The sequence below is a fragment of the Phyllostomus hastatus genome, unplaced genomic scaffold, assembly GCF_019186645.2.
Source record: "Phyllostomus hastatus isolate PE091 unplaced genomic scaffold, TTU_PhHast_1.1 phas_contig_62, whole genome shotgun sequence".
Lineage (NCBI taxonomy): Eukaryota > Metazoa > Chordata > Mammalia > Chiroptera > Phyllostomidae > Phyllostomus > Phyllostomus hastatus.
The window spans coordinates 6,255,025-6,268,181 of record NW_025333921.1 but is presented as its reverse complement, the minus strand read 5'-3'; the positions used below and the strand labels follow the sequence as shown (position 1 = coordinate 6,268,181).

General features: G+C 42.8%; 1 protein-coding gene across 4 annotated transcripts in view; it reads right to left on the bottom strand.

Annotated features, from left to right (window-relative positions):
- Positions 1 to 9,931, bottom strand: part of LRFN5 (leucine rich repeat and fibronectin type III domain containing 5) — a 295,021-nt gene extending 285,090 nt beyond the window's left edge. For all 4 annotated transcript variants that reach the window (XM_045848568.1, XM_045848569.1, XM_045848570.1 and 1 more), the window contains exon 1: positions 8,507 to 9,931. The gene's annotated coding sequence lies outside the window, so the exon portion shown is untranslated. The remainder of the gene's footprint in view (positions 1 to 8,506) is intronic.
- Between the last annotated feature and the right edge of the window lie 3,226 nt (positions 9,932 to 13,157).

Below are 13,157 nucleotides of genomic sequence, written 5' to 3'. Positions count from 1 at the left end.
ACTTCTCAGCATCTCCAGTTCTTTCCACATAAAGTACTTGATGGAAAACTCACGTGCTTTCCTCAGTAGAAGAGGTCTTAGAACTTTATTAATCCTCAGGCTCTTACTTTCACAAGCTATCTAAGGATCTTGTTATTTTGTTAATAAGTTCCTATTAGTGAGTTAAAAAGGAAAACAGGACCATTAAGAAAAATTAGCTAAAACAGAGCAAGGATAAATCAAAGAAAACTCATACACAGGAGATAGACGGGAAAGAAAAGTTGGAGAAAATTTGGTTTCAGTACAAACTGTCTTAAACATGTCACAGGTTGATCCCTGGGAGCATTTTGTAATCACTAACATACAATAAAGACCTGAAGTCAGTAAAAGAATGATAACTATGTTTAGAATTAGTGTGTCAATTTTAATAATGTAGCACTTACATTAAAAGTAAAGTTTAAAAAAATTTTAAACATAATGCCTCAAAAGAATAATAGTCAAGATTATAAAGAATGTTGATAACTAAAAGACCCATTCTGCAAGTATACCCTATAAAGGGAGTTTTATTGTCATTTCCTTCTGTATTCAAATTATTTTTCCCCTTGTGCATAATGAGGCAACCTCATATGGAGGCTGGAGAAGCTGCTAAGAGTGTTATTGTCAATTTATTACAAAATGGAGGACATAATGGAAACTAAGTAACATCTAGCCTTAAGAGTAAATAAATTGAAAGGTAAAGATGTGAGAATGTTATCAATCCTGACTGTGGCCTAGGGTTGCCCTTATGGAAGAATATCTGTTCACAGCTGCAGATTCCTCAGAGTGGCATCTAAGCCTTTTGGCATTTGTGCCTCAAAGGAAAAATGGTGAGTAGAATTCAGCATGCATTAAATTCTGAATATATGTTTATTAAAGGAATCAAAGAAAAGGCCTGAGCTATTATTATCTAGATCAGAGAGCCCATGAGGCAGCCACCTCATCACCTTAGGATGAGGTAAAATCCACTAATCTTACCTTGTTCTATTTCATTTTAATATTTATTAGGAACAAGATTATTACAATTTATGTTAGTTTTCTTTCAATATTAAGTAGAAAAGATTTAAATAATTTCATCATAGGAACAAATCATGATGTAAATACTGAGAAAGTAGTCTCAGATATGAACCTTGAGAAGATTCATTTGATGTGAACCCCGAGAAGAAATTTATCTGTTAAGATGGACTCTTCGTGGTCAACCAATCCCAAGTTCTATGAATAATAAGAGCCTAGCAGTGATTTGCTGGCAGGGGTTCCACCCATATACCAAGAAGAACCTCAGACTGAACTCTCAGCTTCCTGCAATATGCCTCACTTGTTTATAATGTTTGAGTTAACCATTGCAGGAAAACACTCATTTTGTTTTTATACCAACAAAATGAAACCTTCCCTGACCAATCAGAACTGCACAATTGAGAAACTTCATTTACATAAAACGAAACTAATTGAGAACCTGGGCAGGGACTTCTGCTATAAAAGATTACCTCCTTAATTTAGGTTGTTACCTGAATCTGTGTCTCCTGGGCTGTATGTCCTTTTTAACTAAATAAATGCCTTTTATTCTTTATTCTAGTCTAAAATTACTTTTGGTTTATACATTATCTTTACTAGTGTTTAGACTTAGAATGGAAAATATCCTTAATCTTGTGACCAAGCTTGGACTGACGAGTTGTAGCATCCCAGAGGCATGTTAAGGACTCCAAGGTCTTGTCCAGTCTTGAAAGGTAAATAGTAATTGATTAAGTAGTAATATTCACATGAGTGCAGATGGAGAGTTACAGCATGCACCTGCTTTCTCTGTTGCAAAAAAAAAGGAAATAATGACCCTGCTCAACTCTACACTAGTCATCCCATGGAGTGTGTTGGAACAGGCAACACACCTCAGTGAAAAGTGAGGCAAAATCCTGAAGTCCATCTAGAAGAGAGTGTAGATGAAGACAATACAGCTGAAATTTATTGCATGTAAAAGGTAATAAGGGTTTGAAATCATGACCACTTTGGGTCCAGAGTTATGTTCATCAAAAGCAGAGCAATTATGGGCTGGTGATCTCAAGTAACTCAGTTTAAATATCTGAGATACTGTCATTGGAGATTAAACTTATTGTGTGCCCCTCCTTCCATATTGATATTAATTACAAGCCACAGGATGCCAGATTTTAGGCTTAACACCAAAAAGAAATTTTATAATATGCCTATTCAAAAATGGAGTATTCTATTCTAGGTGGAGTGATTTTAGAATCACTGAAGGTACTAAAGCTTGGCCAAGATAACCAACTAGCAGGAATGCTTTAGAGAAAATTTTAAAGTGAATATATATCAGAATAACACCAAAATTTCACAACACCAGACCCAACAAGGGTTAAAATGAATTTAAAATCTAATGTCATGGGTAAGTCTTTCACTTTCCAGTGTACCAGAGATTCTAGAGCCTACAATTTCTTAAACCCAGTCAGATTTCCAGCTTTACATCTTCTGCTTCGTGTCTGAAGATACTGGGCAACATGACCCCTGGTTTGGCTTTAGCATTCCTTGGAACCCTGAGAGTCTATGAGTCTCCAAAGATAGACGTTTAAGTCATCCATTTACTACATTCTTTCGTTTTCCCCTTTACTTTCATGATAGCTAATGCTGAGATGATAATGATGATGGTGATGATGATGATGATGGTTGCTAAGTATCTTTTATTATTAGCTTCATTTTAGAGGTGAGGACACTAAGTCTCAGAGAGGTTATTAGACTTGCTCAAGGTTACACAGCCCTGAGACACAAATCTGTGAAATCCCCAAGTTTGAGCTTCTAACCACTGTACATATCATCCTCCACAACACACAATTTTGATTTCCTGAGTTCCCCTCTCTCTTCTACTAAAAAGCACAAATTATCAACATAGAATTAAATATAACAGTTACTTTCAAGCTTATGAATTTGTTTATATTATCTTCCATGTCACTAAGAAAATAAGTTCCTCGAGGTCAGGATCCAACATCTACTTATATGTTGTTAAAGTGCCTAACATTAGAACAATCAATACGTGACAAGTACCCTCCATAATTCCTATAAATTACCCCAGATTTTTAAAGTCTAGGTAGGCACATTTCTACTAAATGAGGCATTCCTAACTAAAGTATCTGTAAATATTAGTGATGTAACAACCTCTGTCCATGTGGAACAAGCATCCATGCCACTCAGCACTGTGTTCAATGTTGCCACATAAACTGCATGCATTTTGATGTTGCTATGCAAATGTCTTAGCAGTGATAAAACAAGTGCACATAAATCATTTCATAGCCTATTTTTTACACCATGGGAAAAATAACAAAAATAATTAATTACTGAGAAATATACCACAGCCTGTACTTCTAAAGAAAATAGAGAAAGTTAGTTTTTATGATTACAGAGTTGATATGTTTTCACTAGGAAATCACTTTAAGGCAAACATCTTGTAACTCTGGAAGTGACACTATTGAGATTCATGAAAAACCTCCTTTAAGACAGGAAATGAGAAGCCAATGTGGAGAATGGAATCCAGACAGCAACTGGAGTGTGTCCTCTAGGGCTCTTTATCATTTCCTCAAAAGAAACACCAAGGCAGAGTGAAAATGTGTGTGCAGTAACTTCAGCAATGCAGTTCTTGCTTCTATCCCTGGTAATGTATACTGGTTCTAATTGAGTGTATATATTGATCTAATTAGTGGTTTCTTTCATTCTTTTACTACGAATTAAGAAATTGTTCCCAGAGTTGGGGGAAAAAATCCTATAACTTTCTGTATCTTATTATTGTACTTCTTTTAGAACCTTTTTCTTATAAAATCTAAAATAGATCCATTATTCAATGGCAATTCTACAATTGTTCTTCACTATGATTCTAATAATACCAATTTCGATATATTTCATTGGAAGGTTTTTTAAAGCAATGAGTTACATATATGCTGTCACAAAGAAAAGAAGACATGAGGTTTAAGATTAAATGGATTTATTCTATTAGAAATATATTTTCAAGGAAGACTCCAATTGGTCGAATGGCATTTTCCTCCCAATGTGACCAAGTTTGTAACTTAAGAGTCAAAGAAAATTTCTAAGAAATCTTACAAAAATAGTTTGTATTTTGAATAACAAAGCCTATTCATGCAATTTACTTGGTATCAGTAAATTGATAGTGCATTTATGTAACCATGCAACTCTATTGTAATATTCTACCACAGGTTAACTAACTACCTTAATTATTAGTATTAAATTATGTCATAGTTCAGTAAATACCACCCTATCTATCAGAATAATGTCTCTCAGAAAACTATGATATAAAACCTTAAATATAGCAATAATTATCTTATCTCCAAATTAAATTCTTCTATTTTTTATTTTTTACACCTACATAAAATTTAGGTTTTTATAACTGCATACAATTTATGTTGATGGAATATAATAAAAATGGTTCACCTCTAACCAGAATAGCTTCAATACTTATAAACATAACATTTCTTAATTTCACCATGAACACACCATGTAATGGACAAATTATCCTGTCTTAGCCTTTAAATAGTCCTCAATGATTAAAGGATGCCACAGGAATAAAAATGTGGGCTGTGAAACATAATGCATAGTCTTACTCTCTAGATCTACTGAACGAGGTAAAGCTATGCACGTGTGTCAAAGGAATGATTTAGCAAAATTCTCTGTTAGTCACACATTCTACGAGGTCACAATCACATCTATTTAAAAGCTTAAATGTATATCTTTATACTTCAATATAACACAAAACCTAGAACAGATTACATTAAACACAGAACTCTGAAAGTAATGCCAATATACTACATTTCTGGATAAAGAGAAAATAAAAATCACTGAAATTAGTTAACAGATTAGACAGTTAAGCATTTGGAAAGTTTCAAGTAGCCTTTTTCCTCTAACTCCAAAATTGGCACCAAAAAACTTACTACAAATATTTATTTATTATAAATATATCTTGAAATAACCAAGTAGTTATGAGCTATTATGTAGTAGTTTCATGTAGAAGCAGGGACATTGTTAGGTAACTGCACATATCTCACCCAAGCCACATAACAACACAGCAATAGTATCAGCAGAAAGCAAGATCCTAATTTCACCAGCTAGGAAACTCAGCAAAACTAAGAAGCTAAAAGTGCTTCTTCAAGCAGCAGGAGGAAACAGACCACTGGTTTAAATGAACCAAGGGAGTTAATGGTCATTAATGAAAAGATAAAAGGCAGATATAACATATGATGGTCATTTAAATAGCAATGCCATAACAAGATGCTGCTTTAACACTAAGAATACATTTAATGACAAGAGGAGACAAAATTAACGGAAGAGGGGGTAAGGGTGGGGCAATTTCCCCTCAAGTAATCACAGCTGTTGCTATCCCCTCTTGAGAAAAAGGACAGAAAATCACCTCTGGCTGGTATCTGTCAGATATAGCTTGATAACCACCCCCCAAACACACAAGCACAGAAATCTCACATTTCATAAATGAGGCGGGTGTGTGTGTTGATATATGTATACATCACATGGTTGAGGGAGGAAAAGACGTTTGTGAAGCACAAAAACTGCAGATGAGTGTTGCTCAAGGTCATTCCCTTCTTGAAAAAGAAAGGGGGAAAATGACTATGAGAAATGGTCTAGGGATAGGAGTCAAGTGACAACTTCTTTTCCCCTGCATATATGTTCATGTCTGCTCCTATGGGTGTCCTGACTTTATTATTCTGTCCCTTTTAATAGTGACATAAGAGGGCTTACAAGGAAGGCATATTTTGCTAGGAAATTTCTTATCAATACCTGACAGTGTTAACCCATTAATGAGCCAGACCACCCCTGAGTACAATGCTTAACAAATACTGTGGACTCAATTACAAACTGGTTTGCACATCTCTGTGTCTCCATACAAGGGAGAAGAACAGGGGGCAGAAACATCCATTTGTTAAAGGAACTTCTATACATGAAACTCAATCCTAGCAGATCTTTTTGGTTAGAACATTTCACCTAACCCCCTGAACATGAGGGTACTAGGACAAGACTTAACCTGAAAAACACTAAATCTTTGCTGAGAAAAGGCCAAAAAAGAAAGAAAGAAAAAAGTAAGTGAAATGAGGAGGGAAATAGGGAAAACATTATTTTCCCAAGTACTTATATTCTCTGCCAGCACTCCTTGTTTCTTGGGCACCCTCTAAACAGGCATGCCCTATTTGTTAGCAAATATTGCACATGATATACTTTTTGTTGTGATAATTTTCCTGAGAAATTTGGGGGACAAAGGTATGTCCTCATCAGATTTTTAGAATGCACAACTCAGATTTTTTTGTGTAGGATTTTCTGAGTGATAGGAGAAATATCAGTAAATTCACTAAATAAGAAAAAAATAAGAGAAAAATTCCCACCTAATTTTTTCCTAATTCCCAGCTATTTTAGTTTCATGCAGGCAGTAGTACCCTTTTCTTTTTGTATCTTCAGAAGGTAGGGTGTAGACCTGATTTTCTGTTAAAGCTGAGTTACTCTGTATATCTGTTTTTTTGTTCTCTCTGAAGTTTGAAGTTACAGTGCTAATCTGTCTTTAGAGTAGCCCTATCTTCTTAATGTTTACTGGGCATGGGGTGAAGAGGGTGGTTCTCGGTTGTCTTTTCACTGGTAATCCAACTGAGGGTAAAGGCGAAGTATAAATGAGCTGATTGAAACCAGGAGAGCAAGAGGGAAGAGAAGAAAAGGACAGATGGAGATCTACGAAAAACGCACATAGTTCCAGGTTTTGAATCCTGAGAAATCCTCCAGTATTTGAATATCAACGGCTTTGGGCGGCAAGCTTTGCTTTTATGTTCTTGAATACTCATTTATAAGTGTGTGTGTGTGGGGGGAGGGGGGGAGCTGCAGGCTCAGAACATTACCGACCTCCATGCATCTCCCTTTACCTCCTTTCCCTAATAAACGTGGGGCCACCTCAGCGACGCGCCTGTGGTCTGCCAGGGGGCCCGCTGAGCTCTGCCAGCCCCGCCCCAACAAAGTGTCAACGAGGGCCTGGCAGCTGCAGTGGAGGAGCCCAGCCCCCAAGCCCTCTGCAAACATGGCCTTGTAGCACCACCAGCCTGCGAGGGCTGCAGTAGCAGCCGAAACCAGACTCCAGAGGAGTCGGGCACACCAAGGAGAGCAGCAAGATAGTGGCCAGCTTGCAGTTTGCAAATGCCATCATACTGATATCTATTGAAACACAGAGAGAAGAGAAATAGCAGGCAGCGCCCTCACACTTTGCTAAGCAGATTCAGCAAAGAGAAACCCTGGGAGCAGTCCCAGCCAGTCTCCTAAGAGCGGGGCACCCTGGGCTGGGCCTGGCCTAACCCTCCCCTGGGTGCAGCCATCAGGCAGCTCTGGATGGCGGGAGACAAGCGAGCACTCCTCAGCTGAATTATTCAGACCACCTTCACTATGGAATAAAACATTGATGAGACCACTTGGGAAGTGCTCTCTCTTGTTAATCCTAATGCCTTCCAGAAGGGAGTGAAATTTTCTGTAGGGGACACAGAGGTGATTGGAAAAAGAAATGAGAAATAAGGTGTGATGCTGAGGGGCTTTGGAAGTTCACAAAATTTGTTCTGCCTCAGCCTGCCATGGGAATCTCCATTTTAACACGAGACCGAATATGTTAATTCGGCAGTCACAAATCCACCCCCTCCTTGTAGATCAAGAATTTTCAAAAATACATATTATTAAAAAAAAAAAAAAAACACTGCACACAAACCCCTCTCCATAACTGAGACAATACAGCTGGGGAGGGTGCTTGGGTAGTGGTTATGGTTTTAGCCTGGCTCCTCTAGATATACAAATGACTTCTTTAGTGGATCTATTTTGCTACATAAAAGCAAACCCTCACAGTTAAACCCTTATCTCAACAACCGCCACCCACCCCCCCGCCCCCGCCCCATGACAATGAATTCCCTTCCATGCAAAGCAAGTTCCCAAAAAAACTCCATTTGGGATTGAAGTCTCCAGATGTGCAATTTACAACTACTAAAGAATCTGGCAAGCTCAGCTACAATAAGGAAAAGAAAACAACCTGGCACCAGAGGTAGAGAAGGGTCAAAAATGATCCTCGCCTAAAACGATGGGTGGAAACCAAACACCCTCTTGCACTCCACAATCTGGGGAGGGTTGGATACCAAATGGTCCATGACAACCGTAACCTGAAGGAAATACAGGATTTTAATGTCTGGCATCTTTAGATAGGTTCAACATGCCTCACTTTCCAAAAACATCAGTTAGGGTGGAGCGTATCCATATTCCCTTAGCTTTCACTGCTAGATTAAGTGCTCAGGTATAGATTGATATTCCACCTACTAGAATTATATTGCAACATCACAGAACGCCCTTGGATACTCAGCTCTTAATGATTTCAAAACATTAATAAGTAAAGTAGCCTGCAATGCAGATAAGACACTAGAAACAAGATCATAAGGAAACTGGGTGAGGCGGGTACTCATTTGCTTGTTACCTGGTGCCTCTGGAGGAAAAGACGGTTGTAGGAGGACTTTCTGCCCGCAGGTACAATCCCGGCAAGGTGGCTCCAGGTGGCTTTCACAGTCTTACGCGGGTCTGGCTCCTCACTTCTCTGCCTTTTGCCATAGCTCAGCACCTGCATCCTAGGGAGTCCGAGAGGCGGCTTCTGCCACTGCCGCCGCTTCCTGCAGGTCGCGCTGGGTGGGGAATCCGCGGCGATCGCCCCATGAAACCCGCGTTTCTGCGCCCGGGGAGCGGGCAGAGACAGGGCGGCCGCGCACGCACACTCAAGCACACACACACACTCGCACCAAGGCGCGCGCGCACTCGCATTCACACTTGCACACGCACATCCAGCACAACACGGGGAGGGGGCAACAAGGAGGGGACTGGTCCTTTTCACGATCCGCTGGGATGCCCACCGGACCACAGGCAGCAAAGGAAGTGGTCTGGCATAGCCGGTAGATCACGTTTCTTTCAAGTCCTCCTCCAACCCAATCCAAGTAATTCAAAGAGCTGGTGACATTTCGATGAGGAGGAGAGAGACGCTGAGAAAAGGCTGAGGAAGAGTCAGGGATTTTGTTAAGCAGTTTTAAAAGCAATCCTTTTTACCTTGTTTGTTCAGAAACCAGCACAAGCTCGAAGGTCTGAACTTTTGGCTTCCAATGATGTGCACCGAAATGTAAATATCTTTCTGGCCAAGACAGGAAGGTCTGGATGCACAGAAACAAGACCGCTGCAGGACCCTCTACTGACCTTGTAATGTACCTGAAAGCAGGTTAATGTTGGCGCTGTCCAAGCCTGTGGGTAAAGTGATCCACACGCAGGGGTTTACAGCAAGGCAGCGGCTCCGAATCCAGTCGGGAACACGGGTTTGAGCGTCCTCCGCCCTCTTCGACAACCCATGCACAGAGGGGCACCGCCGAGTTAATACATTTGCTTCTGGGCAGTTGGATAAAAAACAGTCAAACGCACCAGAGAGATGCGCGCATACACGCACACACACAGACCCAGACTGCTGGAGAGCAGCTTATTTTAAAAAATGCCAAGATGACTTTGAAATGAAGAAGAGATCTCCAGAATTGTTCCGGTAAACGAAAAGGCCAGCAGCAAGGTTATGAAAATCTTCCCTGGTCTTTCATTGTTCCTTTCTCGTGTGTGTGTGTGTGTGTGTGTGTGTGTGTGTGTGTGTGTTTCCAGAAGGTTTCGTTTGTCTGCCCCGGCCCCGTCCAGTTACTCTTTTTTCTCCTGCTATAAACCGACCGTGCAAAATGGATTATGTGGGTAGGTTGTGCTCAAAGCCCAGATCTCCGAAAAGTCAGGAATCCTAAGGTAATAGCCAGTTGCGAAACCCTTCACATCTCGAGGTAAGAAGGAAAACCACGCGCAACGCATGACACTCGCGCGCACGCACACACAGTGTCCTCGATTCGGGCCGCTCTGCACACGCTCACCACCTTCCTGCCCGCCACTGCACACAGCGCCGCGCCCGATGCACGCGGCACCGGTGGGAGCCCGTGGCTCAAGCACAGGGTTGTCAGCTCAGTTCCGGCTGCGGCCCCGGCCAGGGTGGGTCTGGATCCCTGGCTCTGCTCCGCGGCGTGTTCCAGTAACAGCTACCGCCCAGTCCCGAGAAATTGAGTCCTACGCTGCAGCATGGAGGCGGTGGCGGGCGCGTGGCCGTGGGCCCGGCCCTCACCACAGTGACTGGAGCTGCAGCACGGCCCAGACACTGCGAGTCAAGCGAAACCTGCGCCCGGGCAGCCTCGCCATCCTCGCCGCTCAGACCCGGGAAGGTTCAGAGCGATTTACCCCCTGCTTGTCGTAGAGGGCTGGCGCAGCTCCCGCACATCCCTGGGCTGGGAGGTGCGGGGGCGTTGCAGACTAGGGGGAAGGGAGAAGACGGAAAACCTGGAGCGTGAAGACGAACTTCCTGGAGGTTCCCAACCTCTTCCAAGGGGGTACTTGCTGACCTCTCTCTGCCCCATGGTTACGGTATAAAGGGATTGGCACCGGGGCAGCCAGCCACTGATGTCGGTGGAAAAAAAGCCATTAGTTATAACACACCGGAAAGATCTGAGACCGAGGGCTGCTGACTTGGGATTCTAGTCACCTGCGACTGGCTTCCAGTGTCCCTTTAGTAGTGTATCAGATAGTAGGTTTGCTTACAAATAAGTTGGAAGTGGAAGCTAAAAAATAACATTTGCATTTGTGAATCAACAGAGCTCAGCTTCAGACAGTACCAATGCTGCAGTTGGCCGCATTTTAGTATATTAAGGGCAGAGAGCAAGCCCAATAGCCATCATAGGCCAAGCCTGACCATTAAGGTCACTGGGACAGGAAACGGGTCTGAATCAGGAAAGAGAAGGGGGGTGGGGAGACGGCTACACAAGGCCCCACCGGGAGGGTTCAACTTTTTGCGTCTCCCACAACTCTCCACGACCCTAATCTCACTCCCTTCAGTCGGGAAAGTGCTTCTCGGGAATCCCGAATGAAATCTGGCTGTTCCTTTCTGCTGCAGCCAGAAACCCTTTCACTAACCAGCACGTGGTCTTCGTTCCCAGAGAGCACCACCCCTCTCGGCTCCCATCCCTCCCAAACCGCCCGGACACGAGCCTGAATCCAGAGAATGGAAAAGTTGGGGGTTGCAGAGGGAAGCTGGCTAATGAGGGCCTCTTCCTGGCCGACGTGGTAAAGCCACGTGCTAGCGGTCTCCTTAGACCGGGCGCTCTCACATTTAGCTACCAGTACGGCTCTCCCGGTTTTAGGTGTGTCCTGCACACCCACGAGCTCACCCAAGTGCTTACACGTGCAACCACCCGTAAGCAGGAGCCACACACAGCCGCCTCCTTCGGGAAGAAACCGGAGTCGAGGGGCACTACTTCTCGTATCATCTCCTTCCTCTGGTCTGCTTCTCCTCTACGCCCGCTGGGCTTCGGGTCCAGTCCCGGGTTCAGGAATCCCCGCAACCCTCCTGGCCGCGTCCTTCCGAAGAAGCGCGACTCTGGGGCTGCAGTTGCCACCGCACCTCTTCGCTCCAAGGAGGCGGAGGCCCAGCGTCCGGGGCCCTCGGTGGAGGTCAGCGGGGCCCTGGCGGAGCCGGCGGAGCCGAGTTCGAGAGCTGGAGGGTCAGATTCGCGCAGCAGGGGGACTGTGCGGCGATGCCGAACAAAAATAAACCAAAGGGGCACCGCTGCAGTCCTGGGCAGAATACAACCGTCAGCGATGTCCCTGTGGCTTTCCACGGTGAAAACGTGGTTTCCGATAAGTCCACGGTAAGAACCTGCAGCGAACTGAGTCCTGGGGCTCCCGGTGGAACCCGGGGCGAGAGGGCTTCCATCTCCGCTGCATTTGAAACTTGGCGGCTCTGGGACTTCGCTGGAGGGCAGCGATTGCACCAGCACGGGCTGCCAGACGCGAGAGAGCACTTCCAAATACTTTAGGACGCGGGGGTGACTCCTTTTTCCTTCAGGATTGTCCCACTTTCCCCCTTGTCTGCTAGGCTGATAGGAACCGCAAACCTCCAGGAGGCAAAGCGTTCTAGTTCCCCTGGGGACCAAAGTATAAAGAGGTGTTTAATGAGAAATCCGAAGACCTTGCCTGGCTGGACTAAATAACTTTTCTTTTTTTGTTTTATTTTATTCCCCCACCCAGTGCCTGGATCGAGGTGAGGAGGGGGACTTGAACCAGTTCAGTCGTAGGAAGTCCAGAGTTGGGAACAGGGCAAAGTTCCACCATCTTTCTGGAGGTGTGTTGTTTGTTTAAGAAGGATGAAACCCACGGATCCTTAATGTAGAGGGTCATAATGTGTAACTTTTAAGAGTTCTTTTACGTTGCAAGCCATACTAAGTTCATAAAAACATGCTTTCTTCGTTGGTTAGCCTTCCTATGCATTATTAATTATAGCATTTAAAGTGTTTTCCTCTACTTTCACGTTTCATCTCATCTCTAGAAGGAACTCTGATAAAGCCTTGTACCTTTCATTCCCAAGTGCAGCGTCTGTGTTCCGTTCCCTCCTGCACAAGCTCAGGAGAGTTTGCCAGTTGAGAGGAAGGAGAGCTTTGTTTTATATGCTTGGATATTCACGGCTAGGATATCCAAGAGAAGATGTCACGGCTAGGATATTCATTCCCACAGGGTCTTTCCTGAAATTAACAAAGGGTAATTTTTATTTTTATTTTCTTCAGAGGGGAAAAATAGCCTCTAAAAACAATGGCAATTTCTACTTTGTCTATATAGTTATGATTACAATTAACTGACTCTGAAACTGTATACTTTCAAGAGTCTAAACAAACTCCTTGTACATAGGGTCTCTTTACACATAAGTCTCTAAAGAGAACTAAAATTTATTTCAACAATTTAGTTTTTACTTTTCTCACTATATCTGCCTAGACTTTCTTAATTTATCCCTCAATCCAATGTTTATGCCAAAGCACCTTTAAAATTATGTCAGGCTTCTCTGTCCCAGATTGTTTATGGTCATAGATGCTGGACTGTTTTCCCATGATGATCCAGAATTTGGGGAGAAAAAGGTGACTGTTCTGTTCATTTCAGACAATAAATGGAAATATGAATATTTTGTAGTTAAAATGATAAACACCAAACAACCTGAATGTCTGGTTATATTATTATTTAGCATTTAAGTT